Source organism: Pinus tabuliformis, chromosome 6 (assembly GCF_031772625.1).
Source record: "Pinus tabuliformis cultivar Carrire ecotype Pingquan chromosome 6, CPIR1, whole genome shotgun sequence".
NCBI classification, from domain to species: Eukaryota; Viridiplantae; Streptophyta; class Pinopsida; order Pinales; family Pinaceae; genus Pinus; species Pinus tabuliformis.
In genome coordinates this window covers 1,307,597,565-1,307,622,119 of record NC_142292.1, presented here as the reverse complement: position 1 = coordinate 1,307,622,119, position 24,555 = coordinate 1,307,597,565, and positions in this window count along the sequence as shown.

Below are 24,555 nucleotides of genomic sequence, written 5' to 3'. Positions count from 1 at the left end.
TTATCAAACAAGAAACCAAGCAATACCAAGTATCTGTGACACAAAACATCCATTACACATCAAATAAAAAGGTTCCTAAACTCCATGAAACCATGCAGAATTTGAAATTCTAAACTTCATGAAACTACGCAGAATTTGAATCTATATATATATAACATTTAAGTATATCATAGACAAAATTCTTGCCTGGTTTTGGGGACCGGAAGGAATGGGAGTAGCCCCGATCCTGATCGAACTCGTCAAAGCAGTCGCCATGAATCTTCAGAGAAACAATAAGAATGTGGAAGTAATGAAAATAGAATCCCGGCAAGGTCAAAAGCAAGGAACACAAATTGGACTTGAAGAAAATGAAACCGAAGAAGGAGCAACCAGAGAAACTCAAACGCTTCAGAGGTGAACTCATTTGAGCTGTGCAGCACCACCCCCGGGCCAACCCGCCCCGCCCGACCTGACGGCGGGTCGATTCCCGGAATCGACCCGCCGCCGGTCGGGCGGGGCGGGGCGGCCCGGGGGTGGCACTGCGCGGAGCCGCCGCTGCGCAGCGCCACCCCCGGGCCGCCCCGCCCCGCCGCCGGGTCAGGCGGGGAGGGGCGGCCCGGGGGTGGCGCTGCGCGGAGCCGCCGCTGCGCAGCACCACCCCCGGGCCGCCCCGCCCCGCCCGACCGGCGGCGGGTCGATTCTGGGAATCGACCCGCCGCCGGGTCGGGCGGGGAGGGGCGGCCCGGGGGTGGCGCTGCGCAGCTCAAATGAGTTCACCTCATGAAGCGTTTGAGTTTCTCTGGTTGCTCCTTCTTCGGTTTCATTTTCTTCAAGTCCAATTTGTGTTCCTTGCTTTTGACCTTGCCGGGATTCTATTGTCATTACTTCCACATTCTTATTGTTTCTCTGAAGATTCATGGCGACTGCTTTGACGAGTTCGATCAGGATCGGGGCTACTCCCATTCCTTCCGGCTCCGTGCAGCGCCACCCCCGAGCCGCCCCGCCCCGCCCGACCGACGGCGGGTCGATTCCGGGACGCAGCGGCACCCCCGGGCCGCCCTGCCCCGCCCGACCAGCGGTGGGTCGATTCCCGGAATCGACCCGCCGCCGGTCGGGCGGGGCGGGGCGGCCCGGGGGTGCCGCTGCGGGTGTCTTTCATTGATCTGAATTATTGAGAATCTCAAATCATTTGGCTCCCACATATGATATATGACCAACTTTCCATTTACGGACATGAACTCAGATCTGTGCGCATTTTCGTGAAAACTTTTGTCAATCCCTTCTAACATAAGCCAAACATCCTGTTCTGGATCATAAGCGCGGATGCTTGGTTGAAATATTTCAGGTCGGTTGATGTCACCGTGACAAGTAATTAACATGTTTTGCACAACAGCTGCCTTAATGCATTTCCACCATCCATTAATCAATTTCTCTGAAACGGAAGTCCAAGTTCTTGAAGTCACGTCGAATGCTATTGCCGCGTTCCGATACCCTCGTAGAATTATCTTCGTTCCCAAAGCAGCAGACGCCCTTAGTGGAGAAAGACCTCTGCTATGGGCTCTTGCTAGCGCTTCAGATCGGGGGATTAATCCCGTCCATTTCATGGTACACGGATCGTACACTTCACCCCATCGGTGGTTTCTTATATCGCACCCTCCAAACACATAAATTCTTCCATCGACAACGACAGCATGGCCGGCACTCCTCTCCACTCTGCTGAAAGTGACATCAGACCAGTTATGCGAGACTGGATCAAACTTGTGAACAAGACAAGAGGTACATGTGCCTCGGCTACCACCTATAATATATAGATTATCATCTAAGACTGAACTCACATTCTTCCAGTAGAAGTTCATAGGAGGGTCGGTCAGACGCACATATAAGTTGTTTTCTTTTATATCAAAAGCATACAAGCTTTTGGTCACAATCTCAGTTTCCTCTGAGAATCTTGCGTACACCCAATAACATGAAGCATCATGCACCATGCGTGCAAAATGTTCTTTCGTGACCTTTACTGGTGTCGGGAAACCTTGGGAACTAGATGCAACATCCTGAGGACTGTCCGTGATTTTGTTCTTCCCAGTCTTACCCTGAACACCTCCTTCGTTTGGAACATTATCAACACCATCTTTGCCTCTAGTCATGGGGCGGGAGTTGCAGATTTCCATGACCTTTGCCTCACAAAGCAGGTTGCGCACAGAGAATTTGGAATAAATTGCCTCGATCTCGTTCTCGTTCTCAGCTCTATCTTATGAAAAAAGAAGCTATCCATTCAAAACGGTTTAAGATTTAAAATGTATTCAAGGTAACGTTCGTTCTTCTAGAAGATTATTTCCGCTGGTCACGAGCATGAAAATTGGTGAGCAATGAATTATACACATGGTAACACCGTTTTATCCGCTGTTACAAGCAAGGGATGTGCTTGGCCATTTGTTGTTCTATATTGTTCTTTGCCATAATATCCTTGATTCCAGAGACTTTCCTTCGTCCTACTGATAGCAATGAACACCATCGATGCGTAAACAGTTGGATAACCAATTAAGATACAAGATCACCAGTGATCAGGTTTGTATTCAAAAGAAATATATTTATTATTTATTTATGTGTGTTTAAGGTTCACAGAACATGAGCTATATAATAAGCCTTAGTTGTAGGTTCAAAGATGGCAAGCGAGTGTTCTTTTACGACTATCTCAATTCGGATTATGTACTTTTTAATAATATTTAGGATTGTGCTAATTATTTTATTATTATAACATATGTTTTGTTTGTTTTTTTATTAAATTATGAATTTTTATTTTTATTTTTATAATGCTTTTGCACCAATATGGATTGTTATTAGAGCTTTTGTATTAATATGTCGTTAATTTTATGACTTTTGTCTTCAGAAGTATTAAATAGTTAACATCTACATGTATTTTTCTTAATTTTATATTTTTTTGTTTTTTTCAATTTTACATTTTTTTCATATAAGTTGGTGCTTCTTGTAAGGTTTATTTTTATATATCTTTTTAATATTCTTGTAAATTTTATTTTTATATATATTTTTAATATTTTTCAATTTGAAAGTGCCACATTTTTTTTTAAGGCATCAATAGTCATTTTAGTGTTCATAAAACATCATAATAGCATCATTATGTTTTGTCGCACCTATTATTGTTACATAGTTGCACATTATTTTTAAGTAACTTATTATAATCAATCTTGTCATTTTATCATCCTTGTTTCTAATAAATATATCATTTTGTATTTAAGTAATATAATTTAGCATTAGATTTTATACTATGTTAATATTATGAATCATGATTTAGAGGTATTGAAATTATAGTTAGGTTATGAAAACTTTCGAGCATGGCACCTCAAATCTATTACAACATTATTTAAGAGGAAATCATATCAATAGGCATACTTATGAAAGAGAGATAAAAGGTAAACATATGAACAAGAGAGAAATGGGTTCTATAAGTTAAAAAGTTTATCACAATATCAAAATATGATGTTACGAATGATGTATGAATTGTTTATTTATACACAGATTATGACATGGGGTAGCATCTTCCTGCATGGAGTATGGGCCCACTTAAATTCTTCTGTGAACCTTACAAACCCAAAGTAGTGTAAAATAATGTCAACTAGGCTAGCACTTAACCAATAACCAAGTCAACTCAATGGGGGTATTATGAACATAGAAGTGGTGGAGTTGGAGGAGGTGTCATCCATGCCATTGGCTTCCAAGTCTCATAAAGAGGGGAAGTGGTGTGGCATACTCCCCCCCGCATATACAATATACGTGCACCATAACTCCTTATATGAGAATAGGTCTACAGGGGAGGATTGCGTTGTTTCCCTGTAGCTAGTTGTATCTCAAGGGGTGGCAAGGTTGGCTTCAATGTGGCCCTATACAACTATCTTGAAATTGCTATAAAATTAGGTCACTACCTTAATGGTGTTCCCTTAGGCAATTCAATGGCTGGCAAACATGGGATTATGAAATTTGGGACGTTGGTATATGGGAAACCTTGAATGTTTAACAATAGATGAATTTGAAAGGAGTGTGCTCAGTGGTCCATATCTACATAGTGAACCTACAGCTACACCTCTTCCTTTCTCTCAATTTGTCTATGAGGTACTTTGAAATATTTGGTTGATCTAGTTTCCAATTCCTATTGTCAAGTTTTTTTGGCTTAATTTTAGTGTCTTGACCCCCTCTTTTATGGTGCTTCACGTCTCTAATACTATGTCTCATATCCTCTTCATCAATTTTGGTATTATTTGTCAACCTCAATAGATAAGGTGCATGCCATTGACTCTTTTATTAACCTCTACCACCTTCGTTTTCCTGGCACTAGTCTAAGTCAAGGGACAATCTCTACACTATGTCAACTAACCTATGGACAGAGGGTTTTCACCACCCTCTCATTCCATGGAACCATTTCAGGTCACATTCTAGTGGCTTTATAGGTGTTCAATATTTCCTATGGAGGTTTTCTTCTTGGGTGGCATAGGAGGCTCTTTCCTTATGGCCTATAAGTGCTCACTCCAAGCTTTCATATACCTATTCCCTAAACATGAGAACACTCACAACTTAGAGAGTGCTTGCTTCCAGCATAGAAACCTAAAAAAAATTAGAACAACTTCTCCCAGACAAATGTGATGACCGAAATGAAATTATTTCTTTTATGAATGATTTTCAAAGGAATCAATGGCACATTTAGGACATTTTGATTCATCTTCAAAGGAGAGAGCACAACTGTGATTTTCGCATTGATTTTTAAGTTAATTATTATTTTTTGAAAAAAAAAGTTGTTATTATTATTTTTTTGACATGAAATTCATAAAAAAAACTATTATTTGACCATTTTTAGTTAATATTTTTGTATAAAAATTGTGATTTTGACATGTTAATTCTAGCAAAAAATTATCAAAACGTTTAGTTTTTTTGTTATATTTATGTTAAAAATGGTTATTTTTATGTCCATTGTTAAAAAATGTTGTTTTTTAGAAACAATTATTTCATGTGGATTGAAAAATTAATTAAGGATGTCTAAATATGTAGATTATCTAAAATTCAAACTATCGACTTTCTAATTTAAAAACGCAAAACAATAAAAAGCCCACTAAAAAAAAAAAAAATTAAGATAGAGAACAAGAAAATATGAATACAATGACGACTTCAAAAACTATCAAATTTAGAAAATAATTTTTTACATTTCACACACTAGAAAATTTAAAGTCAAAAAATAGGTCTTTTAAAAAAAGGGTGTGATGCAGAATACTCACTTTTAAAAATCAGGATGAAAATCACTACCATTCACTACCATTCTAAAACTTAATGCACATGAAAAAAATTAAAGTTCCAAAAACCATGTTCTAAAAAAAACATGTGTATTCTGCATCACCACTTTTAAAAATCGGGTCATTTTTTTGCCACCTCTACAAAACGGGTAATAGTATCAGTTCCCGTTTCAAAGTTTACATTGTTTAAGGAGGGTGTCAGTGGAGTATTAACTTAGGAAGGAAAGGTCATAGCCTATGAGTCACACAAACTGAAGGATTATAAATAGCATTACTCTACATATGATATGGAGCTGACCGTAGTAGTGCATGCATTAAAAATGTGGCGACACTACCTTCTAGGAAAAAAATTTCTGCTATTAACTGACCACAGTAGTCTTACAATTTTCTTTAACCAATCCAGTTTAAATGCTCGACAAGCCATATGGATTGCTTTCTTGAGAAAATTTGACTTTGACATGAAACACCTCAAAGGAAAAGAAAACCGAGTAGTAGACACTTTAAGCCGAAAAGTACATTGCATTTATGAAGTACAATTCAGCCAAGCACAATCCAACTTGCCAGAGGTTATCCGAGAGGCATCCCTCAAAGACCCAGAATATACATTCTTATAGCAGCAAGCTTTGGAAGCTCAAGAAAAAGGGAAACAATCTGAGTATGGAATTAGCCCCGATAAAATGTTAACATTCAAAAATAGAATTTATATTCCTAACCAAAACTCCATTAAGCAGTTGTTATTAGATGAGTTTCATAGAAATCCTTACGCAGCTCACCCAGGATACCAGAAATTGTTTTCTGCTATCAAGAAAAGTTATTTCTGGCCAAGCTTAAGAAAATATGTGGCTGAATACTTATCCAAATGTTTAGAGTGCCAATTGGTGAAGGCGAAACATCAACATCCTGCCGATTTGTTACAACCCTTGCCCATCCCTGAATGGAAATGGGAGACAATCACTTTAGACTTCATTACTGGATTACCTCATACAAAAAAGAAACATGACTCAATCATGGTTGTGGTGGACAAGCTGAGCAAGACCACTCATTTCATTCCCATAAATTCCACCTATAAAATGGTGGAGACTACAGACATATTTATGAGAGAAATCTTCCGACTACACGGGATACCCCGAGTGGTGATCTCCGACAAAGATGTAAAATTTACATCCACATTTTGGAAAACCCTCTTTGCGGGGTTGGGCACTCAAATTCAATTCAGCACTCCCTACCATCCACAGACAGACAGTCAAACAGAGCGAGTGAATCAAGTCTTGGAATAAATGTTGACAATGTTTGTAATGCAACAACCCTAGAAATTTGAGGATTACCTCCACTTGGTAGAATTTTCCTACAATAATGGACATCACGAATCATTAGGTATGAGCCCTTTTGAAGTATTGTATGGAAGAAAGTGTCGGGTACCCACGGACTGGAATAGTCCAGATAACAAATTAGCATTGGGTCTTGATATGTTAGCTGAAATGGAGGCCACCGTTAAGAAGGTTTGCCAGAATTTGAAGGCTGCTCAAGATAGGCAAAAGGTTTATGCAGATAAGAAAAGAACTCATAAAGAATTCCAATTAGGAGATCACGTATCAGCCCCGGAAAAGCACATTGCAATGGAAGGGTTGTGCAAAGTTGGCACCATGGTACTGTGGGCCTTTTCAGATTTTGGAACAAATTGGACCCCTGGTGTACAAGCTAGCACTCTTGGGCCACATCCAAGTCCACAATGTCTTCCATGTATCCTTATTAAAAAAATATGTATACGACCCTCGACATATTATTAACTGGGAAAGCATTCAGGTAATGATAGAATCAATTATAAATATTAATAATTGTTGTCTATAGAAATTCTCTGACAGCAGATTATGAATGTGCAGGTAGAACTCGAGGGACAATTTCTAGTAGAGCCTCTTCGTATCCTCGATCGGAGAGAAACCACCCTGCGAAGGCGAGCCATCACCAAAGTTAAAGTGTAGTGGAAGCACTTTGGCCCAGATGAGGCAACTTGGGAAGAAGAGGAAGCCATGTAGAAAGTTTGTCCTACACTGTTTACTTAAAGAAAATAACACCAGAGACAACGTTCCTCTCAAGGGGAGGGAGCTGTAACACCTAGTGACACACCGAAAATCATTTTTATCAAGCTTTATTTACCAATGTTATTTCTATTTCATTTAATCTGAATTGTTAAAACATTTAGGCTAAAAAGCCAGAACAGAAGTTGTTAAACATTAATTAAAATATTCTGATTTAGTTGAGAAAAGAACTAGAAAATCAGTTATATGAACTTCTCAAAAAAAGTTATAGACATTTCTCTCACTCTCTTCCTTGAAAAGGAAAAAAGAGAGAATCTAGTGGGGGTTGGAAAAGAGAGAAGGAAACCGTACTGTGATTATTTCCTCCCAGAGCTGAGCAAGTTAGCAAGTGGGAAAGGAATTGAGATAATAGCTAAGGTACGCGACTTGAGGCTGGACTTGTTCCTGATGCCCAAGGTACCAAACTATTTATCCTTGACAGAAGTGGAAGAGCTCGGAGGGGGATTCTGGACATAATTTCCAGATCCGAGGCTGGGTGGTGAGACCTTCCAAATCAAAGGAGTTACATGCTTGAATCACACTCATTTAGATAACCAGATAAGTAATATTATTGTGTTAGTAGTTATTTATTATTAGGGAAGTATATAATGTTTACTGTGATGATAGAAAGTAAGATTAACAAGATAGCATGTTGTATTAGCATTACTCTGTTATGGAAAGAAAACAAAAAATGTAATCTTTTAATAAGTTATATTGCTAACAGAGACACATAGTTACCAGAATATATAGGAGACAAAAAATATTTCTACCTTCATGATGGTATTGTATACAGAAAGCATTCTAATGTACTTGCAAAGAAATCCTAAGTCTAACAACAAAGAACTTGAAACAGAGAGTCAATATTCTAGTCTAAACCTTTTACACTTATCAGGTCTCGAACATATCTTTGAGCATTATACTGTATATTAAAAGTATGTGCCAAGTATATAATATAAGACTTCTAGAAATTCCATTGTGAGTCACTGTTCATTTATAATAAAGAATCCCATGCAAATAGTCAACCCAAATTATATTACAGCATGGGAATGTATATTCTACCAAAGGGTTAGGGTTATCGGCCTCGGTCAAGTTCTGCAAGAACCCACCAAGAGCCAAGTACCCAGGCTCGTTGAAAGCTTTGAAACCCTTAACTATTAAAATAGAGACCGTATTCAAACAAATTCAGCACACTGATAAACATATATAAAACTAAAAATGACAACCTCTTTCATAAAATCTTTAAATCATTCACGGAAAGTAAAAAGATTAATCATGCTCAGCCTCGAAAACAAAACTCAATCATAATATATATAAACTGAAATTTCAAAGCAGTTTGGGACACAACAGTCAAATTTCATTATATATGCCAATATACAGTCCGGTTCTCATAGAAACACCGGAGCTAAGCCAAAATCTAAGCTTTAGCAGTGGTAAGGCACAGGCCAACCATAATCAAATAAACCAGATAGCTAAAACCCTTAAGCAGAAGTATCCCAGCCGCAAGGCCTAATCCCATTACAATACATTTCCAAAGCTCTTTGTTCACAGGAGAATGCTTCTTAAGAACTCAAACACAAAAGGAGTTTCTTAGTCCAACCCACCTGGAGAAAATATGATATAGCAATGCTTAGAACGTTGGTGCCCAGAAATCCATGCCGCAAAGATGAGGCTGAATCACCGAAATAATTACCTGTACAGAGAATCATGAAATAAGAACCTATTTTCGTTTAGCAAACTCTGAATTGAAAACTTATGACAGCTAAAGGTCCTTACCTGAGCTGAGATCTGCATTCCTTGGAGTTGCGACAAAGTCCTGTAAGACACATGAATCCTTAGGAATTGCACTAAGAGAAGAAGTTCAACTTAACCAGGAAAAGGGTGAGACATTACCTCCTACCACCATGTGAAGTCATCTACTCCATTTGAAAAGTGAGCCCATTTCGTAGCAGAGACACCTGTGCAAGGGTAGCAGTGAGAAATGTCATTGAACGCCCATATCATACAAATGGGCTCATAAGAAGAACGATTATCAGAAGCTCAAGCCAGTGTGAAGGTCTGCCAATACCTGGTGGATAAAGAACGTGGGCATGGTGGATCAGGAACTAGGTTATCCTTCCGCCACCAGAGCCATAGAGAAGGAAGCATGAGCAAATGAACTTTCCCTCACAACAAGAAAACCTTAACTCTTTCCGCCAACCCTGATTAACCAAGACCGTAGATCGACTGGGATCCAACGACGAAGATCGTGCGATATACATAAGTTCCATACTCCTTCGAATGGTCTAAGTTAAGGCTCATTAGTGCCAAGTTATGTGGCTAGCAATGGAAGGGACGACGATGATAGAGGAGGACCTCAGGGCTCTCCCACCTTAATAAGGTGGGTTTCCTCGAGGCTAGTCCAGGTAGGTGAATTAATTACATATTCGGTGACAAGGATTACATGGAGTCTAGACAGGATTCTGTGTCCATGCTGTCCACCTTAAGTCAGCTCAATAGACTGTGAACCTTATGGGTAGTGCAAACTCCCGATTTCATTAACCACAATATCGTTTATTTAGCCCAGTACCTTGCTTTTGTAGTGTTTAATTTTTTTTTTGGATACAGATGTTACAAATGGTATCAAAGCCCAGGCTCACATACTGAGACTTCTGGATTAGAAGCCCCAGATCAGCAAGCCAACCAGAAGTGCCTTATGTGGAGGCCAACCTAGAAGTATGGGTACAATTGGGAGAAGAATTTTGATAAGCCAATGCTACTCTGCTAGAAACAGTGCAACAATTACGAGCAGAAATGATGAACTTGAGGACAGACAATGAACGACTAAGGTAGGAACAGGAGAAGATCCTTAAAAGTTTGTCTGATCGACAAAATCAGTGGGGTCTAGACCCTAGTATAGAGAATAGGGAGAAGACCCCAACTACCAATAATGGGGAGGATAAGAATCAGCAGAAGGCCATAAGGAGGAAGAAGAAGGGCGTTCAAATAATGTTTCCGATCAAAAGAGGACAAAAAGATAGAAGACAAAATTACAAGGCGATTTCAAGAAAATCAAACCATCGTTGTTTGAAGGAGAATTCGAAGAAGCAGCAGAAGCCCGGCTAATCGACATGGGGAAATATTTTCAGATTTATGAATATACTAAAAAACTTAAAGCCCGACTAGCAAATTACCAATTACGGATCTGCTACGTTAATACCCTACTAGGCCCTAAAAGGATCTTATGTTGGAAAAAATCTTCTGTAGTATGTACATATGCGAGTTGGAGGGTGTTGGTGGAGTATTAACTCGGGAAGGAAAGGTCATAGCCTATGAGTCACGCAAACTGAAGGATTATGAACAACGTTACTCTACTTACGACCTGGAGCTGACCGCAGTAGTGCATGAATTAAAAATGTAGCGACACTACCTTCTAGGAAAGAAATTTCTATTATTAACTAACCACAGTAGTCTTACAAATTTCTTTAACCAATCTAGTTTAAATGCTCGACAAGCTAGATGGACCACATTCTTGAGAAAATTTGACTTTGACATGAAAAACCTCAAAGGAAAAGAAAACTGGGTAGCAGATGCTTTAAGCCAAAAATTACATTGCATTTATGAATTACAATTCAGCCAAGCACAATCCAACCTGCCAGAGGTTATCTAAGAGGCATCCCTCAAAGACCAAAAATATACATTATTATGGCAGTAACCTTCGGAGGCTGAAGCAAAAGGGAAACAATCTGAGTATGGAATTAGCCCCGACAAAATGTTAACATTCAGAAATAGAATTTATATTCCTAACCAAAACTCTGTTAAGCAGTTGTTATTAGATGAGCTTCATAGAAAGCCTTACGCAGCTCACCCAGGATAGTAGAAACTGTTTTCTACTATCCAAATGTAGAGATAATACTTATCCAAATGTTTAGAGTGCCAATTGGTGAAGGCAGAACATCAACATCTTGCCGGTTTATTACAACCCTTTCCCATCCCTGAATGGAAATGGGAGACAATAACTTTAGACTTCATTACTGGATTACCTCGTACAAAAAAGAAACATGACTCAATCATGGTTGTGGTGGACAAGTTGAGCAAGACCGCTCATTTCATTCTAGTAAAGTCCACCTATAAAACAGTGGAGATTGCAGACATATTTATGAGAGAAATCTTCCAACTACATGGGATACCCTAAGTGGTGATCTCCGAGAGAGATGTAAAATTTACATCTGCATTTTGGAAAACCCTCTTCGTGGGGTTTGGCACTCAAATTCAATTCATCACTACCTACCATCCATAGACAGACAATTAGACAAAGCGAGTGAATCAAGTCTTAGAAGACATGTTGAGAATGTTTGTAATGCAACAACCCGAGAAATGGGAGGATTACCTCCACTTGAATGAATTCACCTACAATAATGGACATCACGAATAATTAGGTATCAGCCCTTTTTAAGTGTCGTATGGAAGAAAGTGTCGGGTACCCACAGACTGGAATAGTCCAGATAACAAATTAGCATTGGGTCCTGATATGTTAACTAAAATGGAGGCCACCGTCAAGAAGGTTCGCCAGAATTTGAAGGTTTCTCTAGATAGGGAAAAGGTTTATGTAGATAAGAAAATAACTCATAAATAATTCTAGTTAGGAGATCATGTATATTTGAAAGTTAAGCCCCGGAAAATCACATTGCAAAGGAAGGGTTGTGCAAAGTTGGCACCACGGTACTGTGGGCCCTTTTAGATTTTGGAATGAATTGGACCCATGGTGTAAACGCTAGCACTCCTGGGCCACATCCGAGTCCACAATGTCTTCCATGTATCCTTATTAAAAAAATATGTATACGACCCTCGACATATTATTAACTGGGAAAGCATTCAGGTAATGATAGAATGAAGTATAAATATTAATAATTGTTGTTTATAGAAATTCTGATAGCAGGTTATGAATGTGTAGGTAGAACCCGAGGGAGAATTTCTGGCAGAGCCTCTTCATATCCTCGATCGGAGAGAAACCACCCTGCAGAGGTGAGCCATCACCCAAGTTAAAGTGTAGTGGAAGCACTTTGGCCCGGATGAGGTGACTTGGGAAGAAGAGGAAGCCTTGCAGAAAGTTTATCCTACACTGTTTACTTAAAGAAAATAACACCAAAGATGACGTTTCTCTCAAGGGGAGGGACCTGTAACACCCAGTGACACACCGAAATTGTTTTTATCAAGCTTTATTTACCAATGTTATTTCTATTTATTTTAATCTGAATTGTTAAAACATTTAGGTTGGAAAGCCAGAACATAGGTTATTAAACATTAATTAAAAGATTCTGATTCAGTTGAGAAAAGAACTAGAAAATCAGTTATATGAACTTCTCAAAAAAAGTTACAGACAATTCTCTCACTCTCTTCCTTGAAAAGGAAAAAAGAGAGAATCTAGTGGGGTTTGGAAAAGAGAGAAGGAAAATTGTACTGTGATTATTTCCTCCCAAAGTTGAGCAAGTTAGCCAGTGGGAAAGGAATTGAGATAACAGCTAAGGTGCGCGACTTGAGGGGAAAATTGTACTATGATTGTTTCCTCCTAGAGCTGAGCAAGTTAGCCAATGGGAAAGGAATTGAGATAACAGTTGAGGTACGTGACTTGAGGTTGGACTTGTTCTTGATGCCCAAGGTACCAAACTGTTTATCCTTGAAAAAAGTGGAAGAGCTCGAAGGGGGATTCTGGATGTAATTGCCAGATCCAAGGCTGGGTGGTGAGACCTTCCAAATCAAAGGAATAACATGCTTGAATCACACTCATTCAAATAACCAGATAAGTAATATTATTGTGTTAGTAGTTATTTATTATTAGGGAAGTATATAATGTTTACTGTGATAATGGAAATTAAGATTAACAAGATAGCATGTTGTATTAGCATTACTTTGTTATGGAAAGAAAACATAAATGTAATCTTTTAATAAGTTATATTGCTAACAGAGACACATAGTTACTAGAACATATAGGAGACAACAAATATTTCTACCTTCATGATGGTATTCTCTACACAAAGAATTCTAATGTTCTTGCAGAGAAATCCTAAATCTAACAACAAAGAACTTGAAACAGAGAGTCAATATTTTGGTCTAAACTTCTTACACTTATCAGGTCTCTAACATATCTTTGAGCATTATATTATATATTAAAATTATGTGCCAAGTATATAATGTTAGACTTCTTGAAATTCCATTGTCAGTCACTGTTCATTTATAATAAAGAAGCCCATGCAAATAGTCGACCCAAATTATATTATGGCATGGGAGTGTATATTCTACCGAAGGGTTAGTGTTATCATACTCGGTCGAGTTCTGCAAGAACCCACCAAGAGCCAAGTACCCAGGCTCGTTGAAAGCTTTGAAACCCTTAAGTATTAAAACAGAGATCGTATTCAAATAAGTTAGACACACTAATAAACATATAAAAAACTGAAAATGATGACCTCTTTCATAAAATCTTTAAATAATTCACGGAAAGTAAAAAGATTAATCATGTTCAACCTCGAAAACAAAACTCAATCACAATATATATAAACTGAAATTTCATAACAGCTTGGGACACAACAATCAAATTTCATTATATATTCCAATATACAGTCTGTTTCTCATAGAACATTAGAGCTAAGCCAAAATCTAAGCTTTAGCAGTGGTAAGGCACAGGTCGACCATAATCAAATAAACCAAATAGCTAAACCCTTAAGAAGAAGTATCCCTGCCACAAGGCCTAATCCCATTACAATACATTTCCAAAGCTCTCTATTCACAGGAGAATGCTTCTTAAGAACTCGAACACAAAAGGAGTTTCTTAGTCCAACCCACCTGGAGAAAAGATGATATAGCAATTCTTAGAACGCTGGTGCCCAGAAAGCCATGCCACAAAGATGAGGTTGAATCACCAAAATAATTACCTGTAAAGAGAATCATGAAATAAGAACCTGTTTTTGTTTAGCAAACTCTGAATTGAAAACTTATGACAGCTAAAGGTACTTACCTGAGTTGAGATCTGCATTCCTCGGGGCTGTGACAAATTCATGTAAGACACATGAATCCTTAGCATTGCACTGAGGGAAGAACTTCAACTTAACCAAGGAAAGGGTGACACATTACCTCCTGCTGCCATATGAAGTCATCTACTCCATCTTAAAGGTGAGCCCATTTCGTAGCAGAGACACTTTCACAAGGGAAACAGTGAAATCTCATTGACTGCCCATATCATATGCATAGGCTCATAAGAAGAACGATTATCAGAAGCTCAAGCTAGCGTGAAGGTTTTCCAATACCTGGTGGATAAAGAATGTGGGCATGACAGATCAAGAACCAAGTTATCCTTCCACCACCAGAGCCATAGAGCAGGAAACATGAGAAAATGAATGTTCCCTTGCAACAAGAAAACCTTAACTCTTTCTGCCAACCTTGATTAACCAAGACCGTAAATCGACAGGGATCCAATGACAGAGATCGCACCATATGCATAAGTTCCATACTCCTCCGAATGGTCGAATTTAAGGTTCATTAATGCCACGTTATGTGGCCAACAATGGAAGGGACGACGATGACAAAGGAGGACCTCGGGGCTCTCCTGCCTTAATGAGGTGGGTTTCTCCAAGGCTAGTCCAAGCAGGCAAATTAATTGCATATTCGGTGACAAGGATTACATGGAGTCCAGCCGGTACTGGGTGTCCACGTTGTCCACCTTAAGTCATCTCAATAGACCGTTAACCTTATGGGTAGTGCAAACTCCCGATTTCATTAACCACAATATCGTTTATTTAGCCCATTACCTTGCTTTTGTAGTGTTTAACTTTTTTTTTTGGATACGGATGTTACATAAAAGTACATTGACATGAATCTCAATATTGTTTTTAAAGAAATTAGAAAATAAGCCTTTGGCTTTGCTATGTCTTCAAGAATCTTGCTCTCATGAATGATTTTTCATAGTAGGTAGCAAGTGTATTCCCAAATTTGTTGTTAGACTTAGTTCCCAAACTTGTTGACTTTGCTACACAAATAAACTATACAAATATCCCATACCCACTCACAAAAAAATATACACATCAAAATTACATTTAAATAATTAAACTACCTTTGAAATTGTAATAAATATACATGTCGAAATTACATTCAAATAATTAAACTACATTTCTTAATGGACATTCGTCAAATTCCAACACTAAATGGAAAAATTTATCCTCCTTGACAAACATTCTTCAAATTCCAACACTAAATGGAAAATGCCACCGTGATTTTTGTCAAAAAATACACCAAACCTTATAATTTATCTAATTTTAAACTAGATTAGAGGTGATTATACTTTGTTTCCCTGGTGTAGACATTACAATAATTCCTCTGATGTTTTTATATTCCTTTGGTAAAGGGAAGTTTGTAGTGCACATATATATAGCAATGACAAACTCAACATGAGACTTTAATCTAGTCATTGCATAGTTAAGTCACACACAACTCTGTAGTTATGTAATACAAAGAAATAACCACCCAAGTGGATTTGAACCAATGATCTATGGCAAATTTTGCATTAAGAGTGCATTCATTTATCATTAATTCAAAATTCCATATGCTTTCAAAATTCAATCTTATTATTATTACTAATTAATTATTTTTTTGGTAAAAGAAAAAAAAATGCGAGACACTTATTTCTTTGAACCATATAAGATTTAAATAAATACCTTATTTATTGTTATTATTTATATATATCTTAAAAATTTTATTATTAAATTAAATATATTTTACAATAATTTCTAAAAAGTAATTCTAATTTTGATTTACATTATCAACTTATTTACCATGTTTATCATATAAATTTATTCAACATATTAAATTTTCCAAGGCCATTATGGTATATGGTAGTGAATCACGTTTTACTATTATGTTTTGATATGTTGTAAGACATAATGGCATAAATCCATGAAGGAAATTTCATTACTTTTACTATTATTCCTATTAGTAAGTGCTCACCAGTGTAGGTCCATCTTAACTCCATATCTATCAAGTGTCAAGAGGGATCAAATCTCTCAAGGTGCAAACTTATTTTTTGAGTGCAAAACATAAGGAAACATTTGCACCTCAAGAGATTTGATCCCTCTCAATTCTAGATAGATTTAGAGTTAAGATGAATCTACGTTGGTTAGCTATTGTTTTGAAATGTTTAGGTCTCTAACTTAGATTTTATCTATCTCCACCCTATTGCATTCATACATTTTAGCATTGTAATATGAAATGTGAGTTAGCATTTGCAAATAAAGATACAAGTGTGTCTTGGGAAATGGCTAGTGATAGTCGTGAGGTTTCTTTGGTGTTTTGTAAGTCTTGTATAAGGGTTCTAAGAGACAGCAACCATGCATCACTTTCCATTCTTATATTTACCAATTATGGGTTAGGGTTTGGTGTGTCTTCCTAGGTTAATGTTAGGCCTAGGTATTCTCTAGGATCCATATTAATTAAGTGTGTTATAATTTAATAAGGGAAAAATAATTTTAGGGTTATTTTTTATCACTTAAAAAAATATGAGATTAAAAAAATAAACAAACGAACAAATAAATTCCATCCAAATCCTCACCAAGAATGAATTCAAGACCAAGTCAATAGTGTTTGGGAGTGATTTGTTAAGCTCTCATCAATTACTTCTCTTAAATTTGCTCAAAATCCCATAAAATGTGTGTCACTGTCTATTAGTGAAATAAATTGGGCATATGCACTTTATAAAAAAGACCAATAGGAATGCATTCACACTCCTCTAGTATGTGTGTTTTCCTAGGAACACATCCACATTATTTTCCCTAATAAGATATGCACATTCCTACAAATTCCTACTTGGTACTAATTTGGCATCCTTGGTGGCAATTCAAGGAAGGATGAAGCTAAAAATATAGGAATGTGTACACTTTCAAATGAATGCAAGGAAAGTCTTACGTGAGTGCATTCATGCTCACTAGACTTTCATTTTGTCTACCATCATATTCATTCAAGTGCCCTCTTGCATCACATAATTACCTAAGAAATCAATCTAGGGGATGGATTATTATAGTGACTGTAACCTTCACATCTCATAAGATCTGAGTTTGGACCTCTTCTAGTCTCACATTAGGCCTCCTTCACTTGAACATATTATTTCATTATGACTTCTTGCAGTGGGCCCTACTTGCTTCATGACATACGAGTGTTGCTCTATTTTTCTACACATCTCAACCTAAATATTGACATGCTATGTTTTATTAATGCCTAAGGTCATTTTTATATATCCATAAACGTACCAATTTGAGTTTCCTCATTTCCTTATAATTCCTCCATTGTGGCCTATCTCCCAATTGAATTTTGTTTGATCCCTTGTTTTCCTTCATCAAGTTTCTTCTTACTAGGTTTTGCAAGGTTATGCTTGCAATATGGAACTCTAAATGGGAAATATCAAAAAAATTATATTTCCCTAATCACTTGAACTTTGATGCTTTTCCAATGGAACTATCTTTCATCCCCCTAAATAAGTTTTTCATCCCTGGTAAATAGTTGTTATGGAAATTGTTATATTTTTCTAGTGGTTCTTTTCCTTTGTTGTGTCTTCACTATCTAGACTTTTCTCGTCAAGGATTTCATTATTTGTTTCATGAATGATTTCCCCCAATGAAAATTTATTGGTTTTACTTGCACATGCCTTTTATTGTACCCAATACATCATCAAGTTTTACTCATTATTAAATTGTAGATCTTCCCAATGCTCCAATTCCCCAATGAAGTGTTCCAGACTTATCCTTTCTCTTGTTCTTTAGCCATCTTCTATTTCCACTTAAGTTTCCTTCATCAAGGAATTTCATATCCTAATGACCCTTCTATTTCCTTCATGTTTGATCTGGATTGGATCAATATATTATATGTCATCTATCTCAATGCTTTTAGAGCGGAAAAAAATGGAGGAATCAACTTGCAAGGTCATTTTAGCAATAGTCCCTCGTTTGAAAAATTGGGGTTTAGAACTTTCCAAAGCCATTTTGAGGAATCAAATAATAGTTTTTGGGCTCAAAAATTCCTTGGCTATATCCAAGCCCCTATTATGTTGATCTAAATTTAGAGACCTTTCTGAGGGTGCAAGAATTGGATCAATCAATGCTCATATGCAAAAGTTATACCTCTCGCAAGTTGGTCTATTGTGTTGACCACCATGGTACAAAAGGATGCATCATTGCATGTCAAACTCCATTATTCATGCATATGGGGCTATCCAAGTTTTAACTTTCAATAAGATTCTAGAAGATCCAAATTTGTAACTCTAATAAAGCGTTGAGGAAGTCAAAAACCTACCCCTATTGTTGGAATGTGCTCCTTTGGAAAGTAATAATATATATGTTATATTGAAAGAAAATAGAATCTTATGTGAAATAGGTTGATCCCATATTCATCATGGAGTGAAATACCTTTTTAATCATTTATTTTATAAAAAGGTGAAACTGCATTATCCCACATGTATTTTTTCAGATGTAATTCATCAATATCTCTTGGTATATAATAAAGGTTAGGGGGTACCATGAAAAACAACACATAAAAGTATGATAATTTTATCATTTTGAGAATGAGAGTTTTCACAGTTTGAGTTCATATTGTTTATTGAGTGCTTAGGGTAGTCACTTTGAAGCGTGTGGGAAATGTCTTACATTTCGAGTGGATGCTCCACCCATCTTCAAGGACAGAAAAAGATTTTAATGAATGCCAAAGAGTGCAAGACCATGACACATACGGGGAAATGAAATAAATAGTTTGAGATAGTCAACTAAGGAGATTCTTAAAATGAGGATTAAATTATGAATTTGTGATGGAAGGAAGGAAGTTTGACTAAAATTAAGAGAAAATTAAACTGATTAATAATTTTTGAGTGGATGCTCCACCCATCTTCAAGGACAGAAAAATCTTTTAATGAATACCAAAGAGTCCAAGACCATGATACATAAGGGGAAATGAAATAAATAGTTTGAGATAGTCAACTAAGGAGATCCTTAAAATGAGGATTAATTATGAGTTTGTGATGGGAGGAAGGAAGTTTGACTAAAATTAAGAGAAAATTAAATTAATTAATAATTTCTCCAAAGTAAGTATTAAAATTAAAATTGAATGAATTGAATTGCATCGAGGAGAAATATGTTGATTTAAATGATAATGTGTTATATTATAATAATAATAATAATGTTATAAAAATATTAATATTATATGATACTATAATTTGATAAATAAAATTACTGAATAAAGAGAAGAAGGTATTATTACATTATTACGTTAATATTATCATTCATATAATTTTATTAGTATTATGTTATTGTATTGATATTATAAAAAATATATATAATATTAATATTGATATGGTCTTGTTGTTATTAATATTGTTAATGATGATTAGGCAATGAATTCGACGTTCATATTAATTCTAATAATAATAAGGTACATATTCATAATAACGTTGAGGTTAATTTATGGAATATAATATATATAATAATAAAGTTAATAAACATAATGAAATAGAAGATAGTAGTAGTAGTTACGGTTATGATTTTGCTCATACTAATAGTATTATTAGTAAATAATAATAATAAGTATCACAATATTAATATTAAAAATAATAATAATAATAATAATAATATGGAACAGAGTTATGATTATGATTTTTTTAATATTATTAATAAGAAATATATTATTAATAAGTATCACAATATTAATAATAATATTAGGTATGGTAAAACCATTAATTACAATTGTGATAATAATAATATCACAATATTAATATTAAAAATCATAATAATAATATTAATATTGAACAGAGTTATGTTTATGATTTTTCTAATACTATTAATATTATTAATAAGAAATTAATAATAATAATAAGTATCATAATATTAATAATAACATTAGTTATAGTAAGACCATTAATTATAATTGTGATAATAATGACATTATTAGTAATAGATATAATCACAATAAGAATAATAGTAATAATGATAATCTTCCTCCTCTTTCTCGTTCTAATAAGGTTGTGATGCAGGAGCATCTAGCTCACCATGAACGGGTGAAGTCTTGCCAGGCTGGAAGGTTGTTGAATATCTAGATTGTTTTTTTTATTACTAGTTTATGAAGTTATAAGCTAGGATTTTAGTTACTTTACTCTTTGTTATTAAATGTCAAAGTTAAATGTCGATTAGGGTTATTATAGGTCAACAGAAATAAATATTAGTTTAGGAATTGATCTGTTAATTTAGGAAAGAAAGGACAAAATTGTCTAAAAGCAGATCTTGTAATGACAACCGAAAACTGTAGTTACCCAACCAATTGTTTCTGTTCAATTGACAAATAATTGTAGTTTCAAATTAACTGTAACCACAAGGTATAAAAGGAGCAATGTAAGACAAGAGCAAGGTTCTGCAATTTCGTAACATAGAAATAAAGGAACAGATCTATTTCAATAAAAATTGTCCATCTATATACATTGTCTATCTGCTGTATGATTAAATTTCTTTTCATTTATCGAATTGAAAACGAACAGTGTTGACAAACAGAGAGAGACCACGGTAAGGTCGCATTGTTTTATGTTCTTGTCGAATGAACAAACTATAGTAAAACCATTTAAAGGCATGGTCACAGAGCGAAGGGCCGATGTGTTGAGCCACAGTCTAAAAAGGAGTTACAGACAAAGACCCGAGAAGGAACAGGACCGCACACAAACAACGGAAGAGCAACCTATAGCAAAGGTATTCCTTTAAATGATTCTTCATAATTTCACAAGTTCAACAGTGATAACAAAACCCTGATTGCATTGCTATTGACCATTATATGCACACATTACATTCCTTGACAAACAATAACAAGGGCCGCGTCTTGAGTGGACAAACCTTGGCCTAGGGTTTGGGAACAGAGACCCCAAATAACCAATCAACGAACGACTAACTAGAATAGGCAGGCCGAATCCTCAATTCCACAAGGAATAACGACTGTGCATGCAAAGACAACAAAACCAAAATCTATAGAAAACCCAAAGAACTATCAGTGCATTGACGAGCTGAAGTGCCAGAGCCTACCGGAAAAGGTTCACCACCCTTGGAAGATCGAAACTCGGAGGACCCACGTACCCAAGTTGAGCCATTGACCTGCATACACAACAGAGCATCGTTAATACATGTACACTGCGGAAAGAACCAAGTCAAGAAACCATAGAAACAAGAGGGTTTTGCATATAAATACCTGAGCAAGCGGACCAGAGGTTCGAGGAGCAGAGCCAAGCCGAATCGATGAAGCTGAGACAGGAGGAGCGGTTTTGGTTAGCATAAACACCAAGAAGAGGTGGAAACTGAATCAAGGAACGAGCCAATACCTGGTTCGAGTCACGAAAACCTGCCAATGTGTTGCCTGAAATCTGAGGATGACACAAGTTCAACAAATTACACATAGAATAGTGACCAGAGACACCCATCATAATAGTGAACGCGACGACAACCATAGCAGAGGCAACAGTATAACAACAACCGAGAATGATATTTGTACGAGACCCCAGATTCCACAACCGTATCATAGCAAAAATGATAGGACGATACTGAAATACTTACCGGGTGAAAAATCAAGCAAGCGCGTCAACAGAACCAAAGTAGTTTCAATCCACTGGACACTGACAAGAGCATAACCAGGTGTGGGAGACTTACAACCATCCACAGTGATATCCGATGGAGAAACAGAGACCTCCATACTCAACAGAGCAAGAGCCAGACGGAAAACTCACCAAACCCTCACAGCAACCACACCGCAGAGTAGAACTGTCTCGAATGACCGAGAAACCGAGGTGTTTTGGCAAAGAATGAGCGGAGGAACCAGGCCCGAGGCGTGTAGGTAGGAATTGAATGCGGCAGTAATTGCTCACAGTTTCCAACCCGACATCCACTGACCACCTTTGCATGCGACCACCGGAAAAGTCCAAACATTGAGAAAAATCTGGCGACCGTTGTAAAGCGAGGACACGTAGAGTTGTGGGCCAGTGTGGCTGGGCTACATCAGAGTGGTATCAGAGCATTGTTTATGTTAGTAGGAAGAATGGAGAGAGGAAGGCGAGGTCATGGCAGAGGTGCTCGAAGATTGGCAGAGGAAGGATTGAGAGAGGAGATCAGAATTCTTGCTACCCGTTTGGAGGCAGTAGAGGCAGGTAGACGAAGAGATCCAGAAATGGGTGATGCTAGTGAAGAGGAAGTTGAAGTAGCAGCAGATGGACCAGAAGGTGAGTCCGCAGAGGTGAGATTGCTGAGATCTGTTTTAGTAGCAAGCAGTAAACCCAAACCAGAACTCCCGATGTATGACGGCAGCCTGTCTATCAAAGTTTTATTGGATTGGATTAGTGAGATGGATAAGTACTTTGAGTGTGAGGAAGTCAGCGAAGACCACAGAGTCAAATTCGCTACGACGAAACTGAAGGGACATGCAGCCCTATGATGGGATAGTGTCCAGAGAGGAAGAGGTTGAACAAGGCGCCAATTAAAACTTGGTCCAGAATGGTGGCCAAGTTAAAGGGCGGGTTTCTGCTGAGGGACTATCAAATTGCATTGCACAGGCAAGTGCAGAATCTGAGACAGAAAGGATTGACGGTAAAGGACTACACAAAGGAGTTCTATCGAGTGAATTTGTAGGCCGAATATACAGAGGATACATCAGAAAGAACAGCCAAGTATGTTAATGGGCTGAGGTTAGATATTTTGGATGAAATCAGTATTTTATCTCCGAACAACACTGAGGAAGCGTATCAGAGTGCAATAAAGGCTGAGGAGAAAATTACCAGAAGGCAAAATGCCTGGAGAGGATGAGGAGCCAGCACAGGGAAAGGCCAATCCTATGGCAGAGGTCGAAATGCTAACAGTAATGAGGAAGCCAAAAGTTCGAAAGCTTCTGAATTAGCAGATATAGGTGATAGCGCGAGAGGCAATAGGTCATCCTAGTGAGGCAGGGGAAATGGCCGAGGTAGACGGGTTGGTTATCAGTGTTACAGGTGTCATAAATGGGGGCACCGCTCATTTGAATGTCCAGAAGCAGATCCAGCTGGATAGCGGGGTGCGTATGTGGTGCAACCAGAGGAAGCAGCAGTGCCTCCTCAAGAAGCAGAGAATGCTCCAGAGACGAGAGAAGCTTTGGTGCTGCACAAGGTGTTGTTAAAACCAGTCAAGGAGGTCACTGAACAGACGCAGCGGAAGGCTTTGTTCAGGACGATTTGTAAGTCGTGAGGTAAGTGTTGTAAGTTAATTATTGACAGCGGTAGTACTGATAATTTAGTGTCCACAGAGATGGTGGAAAAATTGGAGTTGAAACGCTCGAAGCATCCCAATCCTTATAGAGTTTCGTGGCTGCAAAAAGGCCATCAGTTGCTGGTGGATGAACAGAGCGAGGTCGAGTTTCAGATAGGCAGATATAAGGACAAAGTTGTTTGTGACATCATGCCAATGGATGTATGTCACATACTGCTGGGCAGGCCTTGGCAGTATGATAGGAAGGTGGTACACGATGGATTGATGAACTGTTACAAATTCGTGAAGGATGGAATCAAGCATACGCTTGTACCCATCAGAGAAGAAGGGACAGCAGAGACTAGTGAACCAAGAACATTATTGGTCAGCGGAAAACAGTTTTTAAAATAGGTTGAGGACAGTGAGATAGGTTATGCGGTTGTAAAGAAAGCAAGGATAGTCTTGTTGCATACGGAGGTATCAGATTTACCTACAGAGATCCAGCAAATGTTGGAGGAGTTTACAGACATAGTTGTAGATGACTTGCCAGACAAGTTACCCCCCAAAAGGAGCATAAGTCATCACATTGACTTCATACCCGGAGCCAGTTTGCCGAACAAAGTGGCATACCGAATGAGCCCCAAGGACAATGAAGAAATTAGGAAGTAGGTGCAAGAGCTGTTGGACAAGGGATTGATAAGGGAGAGCTTGAGCCCTTGTGCTGTTCCAATGGTCCTCGCTCCCAAGAAGGGAGGAGAATGGCGGATGTGCACCGACTCAAGGGCCATCAATAAAATCACCATCTGGTACAGGTTTCCACTACCGCGAATGGATGATATGATGGATTGTTTAAGCGGGTAGCTTATTTCTCTAAGATAGACTTGAAAAGCGGGTACCATCAGATTCGGATACGAGAGGGGGACGAATGGAAGATAGCCTTTAAGACGAATGAGGGGTTGTACGAATGGC